We start from the raw sequence: 18,312 nt of genomic DNA, 5'->3' as shown, positions 1-18,312 counted from the left end.
AAAACGATTTATTGTAGGCAAAAAGTACCAAGCAAAGCTTTCAAGATAAACTCTTTTTCAATGCTTAACAGAAATAAAATGCCATAAAAACGACTTACATACTATCCTATGCATCAGCTAGCGAATGACACAGAGGTAGTTAACAATCAATTAAGTAAACGAGCCAAAATATTTAAAATGTAACCTTTTAAATAAACATTTATATTAAAATATCTTATATATGATTGTGTTTAACCTTTAAAACAGGCTTTATGTTATGTTGTGCATCTAATCCTGGTGGTACATCAGCTCTGAAATAATGTATCTATTTATACTCTAGCAATTTTATTTTCTCAATTAAATTACCCCCTCTACCATCAGAAAATATTTTTTGTAACACCCTAAACTTAAATCTATGGTTAGAACCTTTCTGAGAAATATGCTTATACAAGGCAGTCTCACTAATACATCTACATATATCAGAAAGGTGAGAGATGATATGTTCCTTTAGTTTTTGGTTAGTTTTCAATACATAGAAATGATCCCAAACTTTACAGTTAGCAAGGTATATAACACATTATCTGTAAAGCACATAGCATAAGTTTTAAACATAAACTCAGCCTTTGTAATAGGCTATATAAACATTAAATCTGTATTAATGTCATTACAAAAAACACAATTATGACAGGGCGCAGTACCTTTTTTCTTTATATTAACATTTACTTTCCTAGCCATTTCTTTATAACTAAAGCATTTGTTTCAGATTTCTCTCTCTCTTATAAGTGAAGATAGGTTGGGCCCCCACAATATCACAAATATTACTGTTAGATTGTAAGATTGCCCAGTTTTTCTTTATCATTTTCCTAACCGTACTAGTATGCCTATTATGTTTAGTTACATACCGTAATGGGTGTCCCTTACCATCATTATTCACAGTATTTCTGAAACAAATGCTTTGTTATAAAGATATGACTAGGAATGTAAATGTTAATATAAAGAAAAAAGGTACTGTGCCCTGTCATAATTGTGTTTTTTGTAATGAAATGCCTTATTAGACAGTGTGTCCCTGTCATTCTAATCATAAAATTCACAATGTGTTATCTCAGACAGTTGTTGTTCCTTAGTAATCAGAGATGTCATAGTTTGAGACATAACAGATAACGCTTGTTTCTTTAAAGAACACTTTTAAATCCTCTGCCTCTATGTTCTTCAGAAGGCTGATGATGTGCATATTGTTTCTCAGAGCATGGTCATTAAGATAATCCATTTTCATTTCCAGCTTCTTTGAGGAAAGCTTCAGGTACTGGAGTGTTTTGAATGGAAAGTAACTGTGGCCCTTTATTTAACAATCTCTGACTGGTGATGGGTAAAAGATTGTAAAGTCAATGTTGCCTCTTGGTTTGATGTTAAATTTTGTAATTGCTAAATATCCAGGACTGTAGAGTACAACAGCTATGATGCCTTCTCTAAATTGGAAATAGTGGCTTTTAGCTAGTCAGCAATTGCTCTACTGAAGACGTTTCCTGGAAAAACCTGCTGTTTAATGGGGTAGTCCTGAACAACAAATGCTATTTTTGACATTTTGGACATGATAGTTAGCTCTGGCTGCCATAAAGGAACCTGGGACACTTAAACCACATGGAACCAATCACAGAAAGAATGGAAAACCACATTATTTATTAATTTACCTTAAATTAATTTCCATAATTGATGAGCCTCTGTCCTAAGCCTCCTTCCCCATATGCTTGTCTATCAATGGCTAACTCTTACCACTAAATTTCCTTTTTGTTACTGGCACTATGGTGTTTATCACTGGAGTTAGAACTGGATATATGTAGAGCTTGTGCTGTTTGCTAGCATATGACTAACATGGCAACTCTTCAAAGTTCAGTGTGTACCTGACCCTGTTTTGTCACAGAGAAGAATCTTCTTGTTGACTATGGTTAGGGAAATATTTCACAAGTTACACTACTTAATTACATATTTTTAGAAGTGCTTTGGCCTCCACAAAAAGGCACAATGCACCACAGGTTTGAGGACCTCATTGTTTATGTAACATTATATTAACATTTTTATGGGAAATAAGAACAGAACAGTATATCTTCAGAAAATAGAAATATAAACATTGATATGCAATAGTTTACTAGAAAACATACACAATCAGAAAGAAATGTAAAATAGATATAAATTTCAACAGTGTAATGATAAATTCTACTCATTTCTTGTTAACAAGTTAAGCGATTTGATCATAATGTGCCATTTTTAGCTACAGTCTGAGCAAAATTAAGTCACAAAACATATATTTACTCACATATATAGAACAGTACAGATAGTCATACTTCTAACAATATATATCTTTATGAGTATATACTGAATATCTAACAATGCATATTCATATATAAGAATGCAATTCTGCATACGAATCACATTAATTCATAGTTTAAGTAGTTGCTATATAGTTTCTATTATAAGGTAAAATAATGCAGCCTTGTGAGCAAGCATTCTCCTTGTGAGTATAGTTAAGGAAAAGGGGCAATTTTATTTTGCATGGCTATAATTTATGTTTGAATGTCAAACGTGGGAAAGTAAAAAATTTGATTTTCCAGTATAATTGGTAATGATAATCTATTAAAAGCTATAACATTTTCAATGGTGTGCATGTAAGGGAGTGAGTGGAGAATTTCATGCCATTCCATGCATCTTAACTGTCAGAATTTTGCTGACTGTTCAGATTTTTCCTCATATTTTGGGTTTCTTTTCTGGAAAATCACTGAAGGTTGATAACACTAAATAATAAACATTTGAGTTTCATCCTTCACATTATTTAGAAAATATTTATACAAAACCTGTTTCTAGGTTTTTAACAGTAGCATCTAAACCCATTCCCTGATTTTGGGCCTTTTACCCCCACCACCAACCATTATGTTTGTCTCTGTCAAGAATTCTTGCGGTATGAGGTTGATAGGTTTGGGCCACTATATTCATCCTGCTCCTTCATTCATATTCTTTGCCTGCTGCAGTATAAAATAGTTCAGTAACTGAACATGCGCTACAGAATCTTTGGTATTTTTGCCATGAACTATGGCAGGTACTTAGAAATGGAGTTTTATTTCTGAGCTAGACTTTAGCCTCCCTGAGATGAGGAATCTTTCTACTAAAGTAGTACAAGTCCTCATCTCTTAATGACAGGATGGCAAGATTGATATTCTCACTGAAAACTGAGCAAAATTGTGCTGCACTAGAAGAGCATTGGTGTTGGCTGATACGGGCATGTGCCTTCTGGATTTTACATCTGTGATCCTTAGCTGCTGCCTGGCCTTGGATTGTCGAATTATCAGATGATGACAACACTTCATCTCAGATTTAATGCTGAACTGGCAGTCAGCATTCCGGGACCTACTATGAGGGGGAATATCATAAACAGATGAAAGGAATTATTATGGGAGCATCTTGTCCCCTCATTTATGCAAATATGGTATTGAGGAAGTTCAAAAAGGAATACATTTTTTCATCCAAATTTAACAACAGTTGGAAGTTATATTTACATTACCTTGACAATATATTTATATTTGGAATGACATGACATAATGATGACAGAGTTAATTAAATATATTAACACCACTAGTTTCTTTTAAGGTTTAAAACTAAAAACAGTTCACGTTGTTTGAGCAGCAAATAGAAAACAAATTGCTTCAACAGTACATATGAAATAGAAATTGTCTTCTGAATAGACTCACTGTAATCCAAGACTGAATCTTAAATCAAGTCCAATGTAGTTACCACAAAAAAACACCAGCTGTTGTTAGTCTTTTAAGGTTTACACAATAGCAGACAAGATAACTATGAATTTTTGATGTACAGATTAAGAATAAAGAAAAGGAGTCTGAGTCTAGTATTTACAGAAAGCCCACTTTTTTTGTCATCCCATGTCTGAAACTGGAGGACTGGTTAAAGGACAGTTAATAAGAGTTGTGAGAATGAGTTCTGATAGCCACATTTTTAGTATGGAAAGAGATGTTAAAACAAATGCTCATGGAACAGGGTTACCCTAAGGATGTTTTAAAAAACAATCAATGACAAAGTAACACTAAATAGGGGTATCAAATATTTACCACTTTTGGTGAAGGGGCTTAAGGCTGAGTATAGTGAGGACAATCTAAAGAACAAATAGAGCAGATTTAGGAAAAGATGCATCTATTTTCAGCAAAGAACATTCAACCCCTATGAAACATGATGATGTCCCTGAGAACTATGGAATTGTGGATGCAAGTACTCAGCAATCTGAGGATCCAGTTTGTTTAGAAGGAAACAAAAAAAAAGAAAGAAAGGAAGAAGTTCTCAACAAATAACAAGGAAGAAAAAGAAACTTAATGACTGTAAAAGAAAGAGAATACATAGTAAAAATTATTCTGCTTTGTTATGTAACACACTGGTGATAGGGGTTGAATAAATCTGTCTATCAGAAAACGCTCAGTCTACAGAAAAAGGCATCACCTTTCCAATGGAAAAGGTAGAAAAAAGAGGCAAGAGGCAGGTGAAAAGGAAGAAATCAAAACTGAACGTGAAAGGACTGAAGAACATTACTGTAAGAAAAAAGAAGAAAAAGACAGATGTTGACTACATGGCTCAAGCTGTAGATTTACAATGCCAGCTAGATGAGAATTCAATACCCCAATGAAAACAGTGGAATTAATAAGACTAATAGGGATGAAGATCTATCCTTCATAACAATTGATAGAGCAGAAATGACTGTATTAGAAGCTAAGATTCTTCAGAGATGGTCAGCAAAGATATTATTGTAATTGGAGATTCAGTTATTAGAGGAACTGGTACTTATATGTGAAGAGATGATAATGAGCATCAAGTAGTGTTATGCATGCCAGGAGCAAAACTAGAAGATGTGAAGCAAGCCTTGGAACACTTTAATGTAAGGAAGAATGGATATGTTTTTATTCATGTTGGTACAAATGATGTCACCAACAAAGATTCTCTGACTGTTAGTCGGGAACTGACAGCCCTCCTAGATAGTATAGCTTGTACTCGTGTTAGGACATATTTTTCACAAATCACCTATAGAAAAGATAGTCAGGTCACTGTGAATGAAAAGATTTTTTGGATAAACACCTACATGGAAAAATGTCCCCCCCGGATTCATGAATCCTTCGTGTAAGACTTAATAAGTCTTACTCGGAGGCTGCAGTTGAATGGTATGACATCAGCGTGCCAAGAATATGCATGAAGGCATGCTGACCCAACCGTAAGTCCTACACGGACCGTGTAAGAAAGCAGGGGGCGTGTCCGACTGCTGAGCAGTCCAAATGTCCATGCCCCTTTAAGTGTTTAAAAATAAAGGAAATAAACAAGAGAGAGTCCGCTCAAATGTCCCTGCACCCAACACCTCACTGCCTGATAATGTAAACCCCCATCACACATCTAAAACGCATAACCATAACATTTTTTTTAAATACCCGAATAGCTGCCCATATTTGTGCGTGTGTGTGCCCATTGCTTAGCTACAGTTAGCAATTCTCACATGGAAGAGCATAAGAAAGAATGTTTATACAAATCACATGAAATAGCAATAGTGTAATGGTAAAGCGTTCACACAAAGAAGAGGCATTCACGGTTCAAGTCCCACCACTCTCTTTCGTATTTATTTTTTAAATCAGTATATGGAATAATACCCAACATAAATGTTTAAACATAACTAAAAAGCAGTGAAATGGCCAATGTATCAGTGAATAAAATAAATATTTTAAAGGATCCCAATATAAAATTGGCCACAGTTAAGCAGGGCTTCACCCAGCATAATGTAGTTGCCCCTAGCTAACTCGCGCTTTACCCAGTGCAATGTAGTTGCCCCTAGCTAACTCGCGCTTTACCCAGCGCAATGTAGTTGCCCATAACTAACTTGTGCTTTACCCAGCGCAAAATAGTTGCCCAAAGCTAAATAGTGCTTTACCCAGCGCAATCGGTTTGCACAGAGGTGTGTGCTGCGCCAACCAGCGCCCCATCGGGCAACATGGAGCAACGTAGAGCAAAGTTGCTTACACACAGCCACGCCCCCTAACTTGTCTGGACAGTAGTAAAATAAAATGCAATGATAAGGTTTGAACCCAGGTCACTGTGCACCATAATAAAAGTACTGAACCACTAAGCCACGACAACTTAGGATAAGCATCCACTGTTAACATATATATAGGTTCATAGGTTCATAGGTAGGTACTAGGCTAACGACCCTAGGGCCCATACAAGCCTAGCCAAAAAATGTACCCTGGCTTTCGCCACCCAAGACAATTATTTTCCTGTGCCCCTGTCGAGCAGAGCCACAGAAGTGATCCCCGGGGTGAATTTCCCATTTTCCATAGTAATAAATGTTTGATTAACCATTGCTAAGCAGGTCTGCAGTCAGCCGAGAATATTCAAAAATGGCCAATCTCAGAAAAGTGCGGGAAATGCGGCATATTTAAGCTGCATAGGCGGGAATACACGCCATAACTGATTGTAGCTCCCATCTGCAGTTAGAATGTCTGGTGCTGGAGAGGGTGCATGCTTTCGAGCTCAACGCTGGGGCATCAAGGAGTCAAGATATATGGTTTGGCTCCTAGTCCATCGGCATGAGACTCGACTCCTGCAGGGTCAGTTCCAAGGAACAGAGTATAAGGCGGAGGCTTGGAACCAGTTGGCTCATGACTCACCAGTGCCACAGGCATCCTTCGGACTGGTGAGCAGGTCCGTCACCACCATGCAGACCTGAAGAGGCGGAAGCAGGACCTTCTGAACCAGTGGATCCAAGAGGCCAATCAAATACGGGATGCCCCACTACTAAGTAGGTAGCCATGGAATGCAGTATCTAAGATAAGCTAATATAGTCTAAATAATGTATAGGTATGTCTCAATATCCCTTTATTTACTCCACAGCTATAAGTACTTGTGCTATGAATCAGCAAGCCTATGCAGATAGGCTGCTAAGGCTGCGCCACCAGGCAGGTTAGTAAATATTCTGCATGTATTGTTACATGATATATGTGAGTGAGCATGAGAAATGTGTATAAGCCCAATAATACAGCAATAAAATGTCCTGATTAAATCCTCTGCATGTACTGTTATATAACAAATGTCAATGAGACAGACATTGAGTGTACTAACCCACCAATCAAGCTAAAATAATTCTGGAATACTATCCCTGCATGTATTGTCATAACATATAAGTGAGCAGGCCTGAAAAAGAGTGTTGTAACCCATCAAGAAAGGTATAATATGTCCTGAATATGTCTTCCATATGCACAGTAATAACAAGTAAAGGAAAGAGCCTGTAGAAAAGAGTGTTCAATGTAATTAATAAAGGTATAAAATTTGGAGTGTGTCTGTGTCACTTACTTTGAAATGTTGTTGTACCCTTGCAATAATAAATAGTACTGTTGTATTAGGTCCTGTCAGTCCACAGTTGTGCAGTCCCATAGGAAGTGGATGAAGGAAGTGGCACTAGGTGTGAAGTATAAAACATTCATTCCCTGAATAAATCATCTGCATGTACTGTTACATATCATAAGTCAGATAGGCAGGAATAGAGTGTAGTAACCCATGAATAAAGCATAAACATGTCTGGAATACTATCTCTGCATGCACTGTCATAGATAAAATGTGAGTGAGCCTGTAAACAGTCTTGTAACCTATCAATAAAGGTATAACATTTCCTGAATAGTTCTACTGTATGCAGTGTAATGTCAAATACAGGAGAGAGCCTGTAGAAAAGAGTTTTAATGTAAATAATAAAGGTATAATACTTGCAGTGTGTATGTGCCAGTTACTCAGAAATTGTTGTTGAACCCTTGCAGTGAATAAATGTTACTCTGTTGTAGTAAGTGCTGACAACCCCCAGTAGTGCAGTCCCATATAAAGTGGATGAAGGAAGTGCCAGTAGCTGTGAAGTATGCAACAGTCCTAAACAGTTGTGAAATGGCTGACATGCATAGGTAAATCTGGCACATGAGTAGCCTGTCAAAGTGTTCCCCAGAAACTTAAGTGTGTTACCTGAAAAGTAGGGTTATGCAGAAAACAAGTGAAAAAGCCATGTGAATACATACAGATGTGCACATACATAAACAAGTAAATTTAATACAAGTATGTAGCAGTAACATCTGCATCCTGGACAGTTACCATGTCAGATATAGGCCAGGTATATCATGAAGTAGCAAAACCAATAACACAATCAAATGCATGTTTTTTTAGTGTAAGAATACATGTAGGGGATATACACCTGCAGTCAATAGGAATGTAGTGTACAGTTAAAGTACTAATAAGATGTTAATGGAGGTTTCTTTTTACATCCTACTCCATGTGCCTAAACAATGCAATTCCACACCTCAATGGGTATGTGTAATCTCATAACATTTGTTGGGACATATGTCCTATTGTTATAAAAAATCTGCACCTACTTTGATGCATGTCCCCGGTCAAAACACCACAGTCTTGGTGGCCTGTTTCCACCAATCATCCCTGCATGCTGTTGGAATGTCCACTGTCATTCAATACATGCATGTGTTATGCTTGCTGTTCAACTGTTGTAACCCTGGTGTGTTGGGTTAATGGGAATATTACTGCATGCTGTTACAACTAACTTGGAATGCTGTTGTCTATGTTGTAATTAAAAACACCTAATCACAGAATGTATGGGAAGGCCGGTCCCAGCGGACCCACCTGTCACACCTCAGCTGGCAGTTGAACCTGGCACCAGCAGGTCTGGTGCCCCTCCGTAGGTCCTGTGCCACCTTTGGGTGGAAGTGCTGCAGGGGATGGGGCTTGCTCCACCTGCAAGCATGGGCAGAGAAGGGCCTCCTGTCACCCTCCGAAGGGTCCAGGTTGTGTTGCGTAGGGAGATCCAGTGTTTAGTCGCTGAACCCCTATGCCAGCTCGAGGCGAGAGTGGTGTGACTCACGGGTGAGCCTGCCCCTCCTACGCAGCCCCCAGCACAGTGACCCTCGGGTCTGTGAAGGTCCAGTGGTGACTCTCCATGGGTGGGGATATCAGTCCCACTGTTACCATCTGTGGGCTCATGGGCTTGCGATTTCCAAACATCCATCCCCGTCAGTTGTGTTTACCCACCCCATGTGTCATACTCCACCCATGTATGCATCTTGTTTGTCTTGTCTGTTTACCTACCCAACCTACCTCCCCAAATATACCTACTTCCTTTACCTCACTTACCACTCTCCTCTGAAAAAAAAAAAAAGGGCAATCTGTACCTGAAAAGAAATTACGCCCCGTACATAGTTCCCATTTTGCACACATGTCCATTGGACATGTACATTGATAATTCTAATTGGTAGTACAACAAACTATGTTTTCCTCACCCCTCTCTCAGGGGTGGAAGGTATCAAATTTCACTCCAAATTTTCAACATATGTGCAGCTGTTGCTGGCAAAGAAATGGGCAGCTATGGACCTTCCCTACACCCGTCCTGCATATCCCGAGCTTGTTTTCCTACTGTATTTCCCTCTCTGTGCCCCCTTTTTCACCACTTTCCTATCTCCCCATTTTCTTTTCTTTTAAAGAAATTAGCGTGGGGGTTAGTGGGAGTAAGCACTTTTAAGCGGTAGTAAGCATGATTAAGCGAGTGTGCGCATGTGTGCGCTTAGCTAAGCGCCGTGCAAGCCCACGCAAACCTGCTTACTACTGCTTAAAAGTGCCTTAGTCACTCTATGGCAGGGCCCTTGTTCTGCTGAGCAGCAAAATAAAAAACCTCTGCCAGTCTTGAACCCCAGACCATTGACACCCTGAATTACCACTAAGCCACAGCAAATATACAAATAGCTTGGTTCTGAAATAAATATATCATGCATTACAATGAGGGAATGTAAATGGAAATTAGGAATGGTATAACACAAACCCTTTTCTGTGGTTCTTTACCAGCAGTGGTTGTGGAATTGCATGACATGACTGTGAAAGGAGAACCAGCCATCCTAGCAGGGGAAAAAAGTACATTCTCCCATGTATCCTGTGTTAGCATTTGGAGGGGAGCGTACATGTCTACACTGAGATGTGTGTACTGGAAGTAGCAACATGCAGGAATGAGTACAACATGCACATAACTGGCTACAACCCTAGCATCAGATAAGAGACATATACCAACCTTCAGACTGACACAACAGTGTCCAGAGCAAACAAGAATGGGCCCCACCTTTGAAATCTGAAAGGGCTACACCTACCTAACATAGCATTTTGTAGCAGTGGGCTGCAATCACAGTGAGTAATGCAATCACCAAACAGCAGGCTGCATGCAATTACTGAATGGTGGGCAGCAATTGGTGCAGAGGCTGTCACATGCACAAGTGCAGATACCTAGAAAAGCAGGCTGTACCTGCAGTCCACACATGCAATTATATCATTGCAGGTGTCGTGAGACAGAGAGTGAGAGAGAGAGAGACAGAAACAGAGACCAAAGCTGAAATAGAGAGCAAAAACACAAATCAAACCAGCCAAAAAGAGAAAAGACCAAAGGTGAAATAGAGGGCAAATACCCAAATCAAACCATCCAAAAAAAAAAAAAAGACTGAAGGTGAAATAGAAGGCAAATACCCAAATAAAACCATCAAAAAAAAAAAAAAGACCGAAGGTGAAATAGAGGGCAAATACCCAAATCAAACCATCAATAAAATAAAAAGACTGAAGGTGAAATAGAGGGCAAATACCCCAATCAAACCAGCCAAAAAAATAAAAAGATACAAAACCGTTACACACGGAGCAGGTAAATACAAAGGTAAGGTATGTAACTCAAATGTATGTGTTGGCATGTTGTTGATGTTCCCGAAGAGTACTCTACACACTGCAAATCATCCATGTGTGGCAGCAGTATGTATCTATCTGTATCTGCACATGTGCATAGGGCAAGGGACATACTGCAACTGTTAGTGAAGGGTGGACAGCTGTCTGTCAGTGAATGTTGATATGTGCATATATCCATGAGGTTGTAGTGTGTGGCCTAGAAGACAGCATGCAGTGCGCTGGAGTGGCATTAGGTCAACTGGTGCCCTAGGCAAAAGGGTCCCACATCGCCCCCACCACACTTCCTGGTGCCCCATCCTTGTGTCCACATAAAAAGTGGAAAAGCACCCCTGCTAGAACGGCGCCCTAAGTGGCTGCCCAGTAGGACTATGCCTAAGGCCAGTTATGGTAGTGTTGATATATGTCATGTGGTGGTTAAATGCTGTGGGACAGATTTGTCAGATCTGATGTTACAGACAGTGAGGCCTGCTAATGCCACAAGAGCTGAGGACACTGACATACATTCTGCACAACACTGTGCAATGTAATCACATACCTGTACATCCCACAACTGTCGCAAAAGTGAGATCCCCACCATGAAAGGTGGACTGTACATGTGCCTATATGTACATCCATGTGTACAGCAATGGATGTGTACATGTCTGTGTATAGATATGCATATATATAATGTATATATATATATATATATATATATATATATATATATATATATATATATATATATATATATATATATATATATATATATATATATATATATACATATACATATAGAGTGAGAGAGAGAGAGACACAGAGACACGGGGTCATATGTACCACAACAGGTGTGTGGTGAACAAGGCATCGACTGTAGACAAGTGTTGATACTGCAGTGCCATTCCACCTTCCCAAAACAGTGTACCCATTAACTAACACATAGGCAGGGATCTACCTAACAGTGAAGGTGTGATAAGGGAACATGGGACACAGGTGGACAGTAGTCTCCACTGTGATGAAGACAGTGCCACATTACACCTGTAATCTGTCTGTGTGGTATGTGTCATGACAACAGGTGTGTCATCTACGGAAGTATAGGGTAGGGTTCCCCTCTAGTCATCACAATGCCCTGTGTGGTATGTACTTCACATGATGACTACACTAGGTGAAAAGGCCACAGACAGACCTCCCAAAGGGTAATACTGTCCGCAAACAGATGCCCTATGCAGACTGACTCACAAAACCACAACTACACTGTATTGCATACTGGCCACACAGAGGTGACCTCTGCTGGACATACAGAGGTATGTCACACCCATAGCTGGGTGACAACCACCATGACAACATATCACAACGTCTCGGGGTTACACGCTCTAGGGCCCTAAACCTTGTCACCTCACTAAACAGCACATACTGGAGGGATAGGTTCCCATCTCAGACATATGCCATACACCAGAATAGACCACATAGCAATAGCAAACAGGTCTCCTCCTTAGCAGTTGTTATAAATACCCCTGATGATTGTGTGGGAGATTGTTAATACACCCCAGGAAACACCTCTGTTGTTCAGGTTGGCAAGGGCAAGTGAAATCAAAGTACATGTGTGTCAAAGGCCATGGTAGCATATTGCTAGGCTGCCATAGGCTCTAGGGCCAATAGCATATCACCTGCCTATGACACTATGTACTCACACATGTACTTAATGCAATAGCTGCTATGTGAGGTTGAATTAGTGTAACACTGAATGTGTGCAAGGTCTGTAAATGTGTGATAGCTTAGTGTGATGTTGTATCTGACATAGTAGTGCCTAACCTAGCTGTGAGGACAGCAAATGATGTGCAATGTACTGTTAGGCAGACATAGTAGTACAGCATATGATGTGACGTAGTTCTCCGTTGATGAATGTGGTGTCTCATTGTAGGCTAAAGCAATACATGTATGCTTAGTGAGTGGTACTGCAGGTGAATCCATGACCAATATGAACTGTAGTACTACCTGAAGCTGTAGGGCTAAACAGCACAGTATGGTGTGCATTCACATTGCTTGGAAACACTGATATGTGTGTTTCCTGTAGTCTGCACAGAGGACAGACTGCAGGCATAAGGGTGTTTAAGTAGTGGTACACAGCACCATATGATACACAGGTAATGCTCATCTGTGTTGGCATACAGGGTTGACGTGTGTATCCAGCAACATCTATAGTCTGTTACAGCAGTATGCCACCTGTAGTAACAACTGGACACATCTGTTAGGCAGGGCTATGGCATCAATGACTAGGGTGTTTGATTGGTACTACTGTACCTGTACTTTACATCCATTGCAATGGATGACATCTATGTTCGTGCATTGGTGTGATATACACCCATGTCTTGAGGTTGTGCAATGTGTCACAAACAGTGTGTCGGGTACTGTTGTATAGTGGTGTGATATATAGAGTCTGCCAGGCAGTGTTAGTTAGTTGTGGCCTGAGAACCAATAAGTGTTATTGAACGTGTGTAACCACTGACTGACAATAGGATGGCATATATGTCAGTAAAGTGATATCTATGGGTAAAGGTGTAAAGTGTGCCACAGGACACTCTCACACATATTGTTCATATCATTTTCAGCCAGATGGCCCACCAACGTAATCCAGCTTACACTGCAGAAGAGGAAGAGGTGATAGTCAACAGCCTTTTGCAGCAGTACACCATGCTGTTCTCCAGAACCAGCCAGCACCAGCAGGAGCGGACTGCACTGTGGAAGGAGATTGTTAGTCGGGTAAATGACATAGGCATGCATAACCGGACATATGAGCAGGTACGCCATCACTGCAGTGATTTAATTAGACAAGTCCAGTGGCGTGCGTCTGATATCCAAAGACAGCAGCTTGCCACAGGTGGTGGGGTGGCCATACATCCCCCCTCACCAGAGCGGAGGAGCTGCTCTTAAGCGTTGTGGCTCCTGGACAACAGCTACGACAACCTCTGATGTGTTGTAATGGAGGCCGGAGCCACCCAGCACATCCACCTGGAGTAAGCAGGTAATACATCCTATCTGTAGACTACAGTTAACTGTACTGTTAGATTATATGTATGTAAGATGTGTACTGTGTTTTTAGCAGTTCCGCTGCCTACTGTTGTGCAATACGGATAGTTTGTATAATATCCCTACACTTGTGACTGTTGTTGTACTGCAGTTTAGCATACCCACTGTAGCAATGCCACAGTTGTGGCCACTGATGAACCCTCTCATATTCTCGTAATTCCCTCTGGTGTGATGGCAGGGCAGCCAATCCATGCTGGTGAGTGTGTTATACCTGCAATGTTGGTAATGAAATATGCATGTCATAGGTGAGGTGTAGGCCATGTACACGTAACACACCTATGCATAATGCATGCCACGCATGTTTGCTGTGAGACGTTGCACAGCACAGTAATGTCAGTAGCTTCCTCAATGACATGCAACACACAGCATGACACACAGTTGTGGCAACCCCATACTGCACATTGGATAGGCATAGTTGCAGCACCTGTACACAACATAAGACATTTATCACATGCAGTACACAAAGTCATGCTACATATGGCATAACCACACACCCGCTGTAAGGTCACATGTCAGTATTCCACATGTGATCCACACACACACATGATGTCCCTCAGGGGTAGAGGCCTATCATGGGGCTGTGCAACAGTCTTCAACACATAAAGTCATGTTAGGCAATGCTCTTTACTGGGCACCTCATACACCCATGTACAAAGTGGCTGTGTAATAGTGAATGTATCCATGGCACTGCAGTTCAGGTACAGCATGCTAGGCGGTGGTCTGTCACACAGTAGTAGCCATGAGTGGCCACAAGATGCATGATGATGATGATGATGATGATGATGATGATGGCACATGGTACTACATCCCATCCAGTTACAGTAACCACAGTACTACACATAGCAGTCTTTGCTGTGCACCTCATTGTTCTGTGTGTGCAAACATATGCACCTATACACACCATGCATAGAATGTTGTGTGTCTGCTTACATATGCTAGTATACACATTTTGCACAACAGCCGCCATCTGTACAAAGAGTCACATATATGTCCTGGAATGCTTTTGGGTGTATAGGTCACATGGCACACAATGGGTATGTGTGGTGTTTAATGTTGCAGTTGTGTAGCATGTCATGTCATGGCTGGCAATAACATATCTGCAATATGTCCCACATGCACCATAACCACTGTGCAATGTCCATGTTGTGCATTGGGATTCCTTCACGTCTACATGCACCACTCATCCCATGTCTGTACATTGCATGCATTTGCTACACCTGTGCCCACTATTATGTGATATGGACACAGACACTGTCATAACACATGTCAATCTATGTGTCACACAGATGGCACATGCAGCCATGGTATGTATACCATTGAGTGATGGTGCACATGACATTGTAGAGCAGATAATACTTGCACAGTAATGTAGTGTCCATATACACATTGTGTTCCAGGGTGTAGCCAATCACTGCACAACTACACACATGCATCAAAGCCATGTATAATGTCATTAGAAAGGGCTGTCTACACTTGCACTGCATGGTGTTGAACAACACATGATCTGCCTGCTGACACGTGTGTGGTGACTGTTTGCCTTGAGATACTGTCACTCACCATCACCCACTATTGTGTATGTGTTGGATTGCTGGTGTGTGTGCGTATGTGTGTGTGTGTGTGTGTGTGTGTGTGTGTGTGTGTGTGTGTGTGTGTGTATGCTGTGGTGAGCAGTGTATTTCTGTGCATGTGTGCATGTGTGCATGTGTTCATGTGTTCATGTTTTCATGTGTGCATGTGTGCATGTGTGCTAACATCACGTACAGATTGTAAAGTGCATTTCCTGTCTTCCTTCCACAGGTGCTGTGTTAGGCATGGCTGAGTGTAGCAGGGAACCTGATGTCACCGCCACTAATAGTGGAGATGATGAGATATGTATTGTGGCACAGGAAGGTCTGACAGAGTCTGTCGTTCGTCCACCAATCGTCAGTACACAGCGGTCAACCCCATCTATGTGCACATTCATACTGCCAATACATCCCTCGTCACCAATGGCCGTAGCTGAGGGACAGCATACAGTTGACATTGACCAGGAGAGTGTGGTACCTATGGCACCTGCATCCCCTCACAGCAGCCATAGCTGGATTACCGGAACAGTACCACATAGGCTGATGTCCAGGGGTTCTCGGGGGAGCACCACTGGCCGTACTGCCCCTGGCAGATGTGCCCCCGGAGGTATTGCAACCTCCAGTATGTTCCGGGCTGTAATGCAGGCACAGGCACATATGGAATGGTACACCCAGCAGGGACTAAGGGTGCAGAGGGCCCATTACACTGCTATCAATGACAACATCCGTGACCTTGCCGGTGCCATCCAGAATTACACTGAGGTTATTGATAGCCGTTGGAGGGAGATATTAGATGTCCTCCACAATGTGTTAGCCATGAGCCAGGACCATGCGGGAAGGATGAGAGGCCAATGCGGATGCATGCAAGCAACAGCATCAGCTGGCATTCTTTGTGGATGGACCACAGATCACAGCCGCTCCCGTAGTGGCAGTACCAGCCCCAGCAATACTGGGGCTGGCCGGTCCATTGACCATCCAACTAGACCACGTGCACGTGGTGCTTGCCACTCCCAGCAGGGACATGGGTCCAGTCATCATACCTCTGCCTCTGATGATAGCACCCAGTCAAGGTTGGTACTCGATACTGCCCATAGCACCCCTGATAGGCACAGGTATGGTGTCTGTGGCCGGAGACAGTGATCTGTATGGCCTAGCAGGTACAGTCTGTCGCTGTCCCACAACCGCCCGTATATGACAGCCACATGGTGGAGTTGTGTGCATGCAGACACACACACACATTTACCATACAACTAGGGCTCACACATACGCACACACATTACATCAACATTGGCCCATGCAGTACTGTTGTTCCTCACACACACACACACACACACACACACACACACACACACACACACACACACACACACACACACACACATGCCGATTGGATGGGTCAATGTCGGGCTCTGGCAAACCTACAACACACCCTGTGCATATGATGACACCTGTGCCACCTTCTGTAATCTATCACATTGATGCAGGCGAAATTGGTTCTGATGCACAGGGTGACATCATAGCAGTGTAGCAATAGTAGCAAGTTGACAACAGGAAGGTGTACTGATATCCTTGTAGGTATATCTGAGCAGGCATTATGCATCACAGCTCTGATAGTCATTGTAGCATTGTTTACACCAGTGTTAGGTCTGAGTATGTATTGTCCACCCATGTGCCACTTGGATGAAGTGTACAGTGTTGACAGCATGTGTTAGTGAATGGACAGTATGTGTGTGATGTGTGCATTACAAATTAGCAGGTGTACATCTGTGAACATGGTGTGTACACACTGTCTGCATGTACGTGCATAGTGGACACGTGGGATGTGCGACATACCCTGTTCTACACATTGTTAACATCTCATGGTAACTTTCGATGGCCAGTATGCATTCTACTACAGATATGTACTAACATGGGTACACGTGTGTATGACATGGGTTGGCACTATGCTGTGGGTGATACCGTTGATATCTGTCAATGATCTGCAGTCTGACAGTATACACCACCTCAACAGCATGACTATAACCAATCATTAGATGATGTCCTGACAAATGACTCACAGTTGTAGGGAACTCAGTAACAGTTGAAATCTTCCAGTACTATACTATAACAGTAACCAGTGGTATTGACCGCCACACATTCCTGGGACCACACCTGTGTGGCATAAAGACCTCTTTGGTACATGCAAACATACTAGGGATATGTCCATCCACATCTGGTAATGCATGCATTGGCCTACACTGCATTCCCCGGATGGGACGCATATCCGACACAAGGGTATCATACAGACAGATACCTCTTGTCCAATACATGCTGTATAGCAGTACGCTGTCTATGGCATGGTCATCCACATTTACTATGCATACTATTCCGACAGTACCACATAGGTGGTAGCCCTGAACACGTATGTTGGGTACCAATGTGTACAGACAGACACGTGTTATGTAATCTGTCCCTTGGTATCCACATATCCATAGGTATTGTGGGGTCCCTCGGTGTTTCACATAACACATTAGGGGCCTGCATACATATCCACAGGGCTGGTGCACACCTATCATGACTGTCCATTATTGCCAGTCATTGTTGTGTATGAACATGTCTGACATATACCCCAGCAATTACTCTCACTCACAGTACTCTACAGTACGTGTCATGGATGTGTGTGGCAGGAATGTCCTTGGCCACGGGTCACTACATTGGCCGGTCTTGACGCAGACATACATATGTGGCCTATGATCTGAGAAGCAGCGGCAAAATCTGTCGAAGGTTACAAATGTATTCATGTAATATGCAGGCTTCACACCTATGTACTGATTGAGTACTGGCGTAACCAGTCAGGAGGAGAAGGAAACCACACTCACTACAATTCCAGTCTCACATAGACCTACCACGACAGCAAACCAAACACATAAACACACAAAAA

This window comes from Protopterus annectens, chromosome 12.part0 (genome assembly GCF_019279795.1).
Source record: "Protopterus annectens isolate FY-2018-M chromosome 12.part0, PAN1.0, whole genome shotgun sequence".
Classification (NCBI taxonomy): Eukaryota; Metazoa; Chordata; order Ceratodontiformes; family Protopteridae; genus Protopterus; species Protopterus annectens.
This window is presented reverse-complemented; position numbering follows the sequence as displayed.